Source organism: Chiloscyllium plagiosum, unplaced genomic scaffold, assembly GCF_004010195.1.
Source record: "Chiloscyllium plagiosum isolate BGI_BamShark_2017 unplaced genomic scaffold, ASM401019v2 scaf_18161, whole genome shotgun sequence".
Lineage (NCBI taxonomy): Eukaryota > Metazoa > Chordata > Chondrichthyes > Orectolobiformes > Hemiscylliidae > Chiloscyllium > Chiloscyllium plagiosum.
In genome coordinates, this window is record NW_025186807.1 from 1,630 (window position 1) to 2,982 (window position 1,353).

General features: G+C 44.6%; 1 non-coding gene across 1 annotated transcript; it reads left to right on the top strand.

The window, feature by feature from the left end:
• The first annotated feature begins 767 nt into the window (after positions 1-767).
• trnal-cag lies at positions 768-849 on the top strand. Its single transcript has one exon. It is a non-coding gene; the product is annotated as a tRNA-Leu (tRNA).
• The last annotated feature ends 504 nt before the right edge of the window (positions 850-1,353 follow it).

Sequence of the window (1,353 nt, forward strand, 5' to 3'; positions counted from 1 at the left end):
AGGTGAACAGAAACTGGATTTCTAAAAAGCACCACGGAATTTAGCAAAATTTCTTGAGTCGCTTCTCCTCGATTCCCACACAGGTTTCCAATTCAGTTGTTATCCATGTGTCTCATGTCCAGGAGTGAACGTCTCAGTAGCAAATTGCACGGTTAAGGTAAAAGGCAAGGAAAGTGGCATCTCGAACTGGCTCCGAGGTCAGAGCATTCTCTCAATGTGATCTGTCGTTCTCGGATTGTAATGCTACCTCCGGTTTTAGGGTGGAGAACATTCTTTGGGGCTCTTATTCTGAAAAAAAAAGACACAGTGACTGAAACTATGCTGCACGGTATGATATGGATCACGGCCTGCTCAGGTCTATGCATTTTCCCTGTAGTCCGGTGTGTTTCGTGTTCCGTGTAAACGTGAAAGTCGTCCTGTTTCGAGCAATGGGTGAACTCATTTAGCAAAGCAAGAATGGCAATTCCAGTAATGTCAAGCAGCTCATGGTTATTTGACCAAATCATAAGCGAACCCATATTCTCACGCACTCAGAGATACATTTTTAGCTGAAAAGAGTCTGAGAAGATAGACTCAGCTTACCATTGATTTTTGTCTGGATTGATGGGCTATCAATATCTGCTGCGAAATTAACATTGTAGCCGGTCACATCCCAGCAGCTGTGCGAGTCCGAGAGGAATCATGGAACCCATTTCATGTGACTTTGCATTTGTTGTTATGCAGGAGCACAATTGGAAATAGAAGAAAATGAGGCGGCGCGGCCGGCAGGTAGTGTGGCCGAGCGGTCTAAGGCGCTGGATCCAGGTTCCAGTCTCGAAAGGGGCGTGGGTTCGAATCCCACCACTGCCATTTCTGCTGATCAACTCCAACGCTGCAGCTTGTTAAAAAGCTGTTTCGGTGCCCACTGTAAATGGATGTCAAAAACAAAAGTAAAATGGGTTTGCTTCCCAGGGAACTAACTGTGGTGTGAGATACTGCCAAATATTTCAAAATGTCTCTACTGTCATGATCGTGTTCGCCTCCCGCGCGGAAAATCGCAAACAGTTCTGCCAACCCAGGCAAGTTGAGCTTTTACTGGAACCGAATGGAGACTGTTATTTTATCGTTGTTGTGAAACGAAGTCCTCTGGTGACTCTACTCGTTGTTATTTGGGTTTCTAGCTAATGGGAAAATCGTTCCAATGAATTTCGATGTCATATCTTGTTGAATTTCTCCCATTTCCTTCATTTCCGTCCTGGAAACATCGGAGGGGAAAGGTAGTCTAATCGAGACTGTGTTTGGTGAAATTCACTTTTTACGGCCAATTCTTATTATGTTCTGTCTTCCTCTCTTTTCAGCATTGTCTGGAAAGTG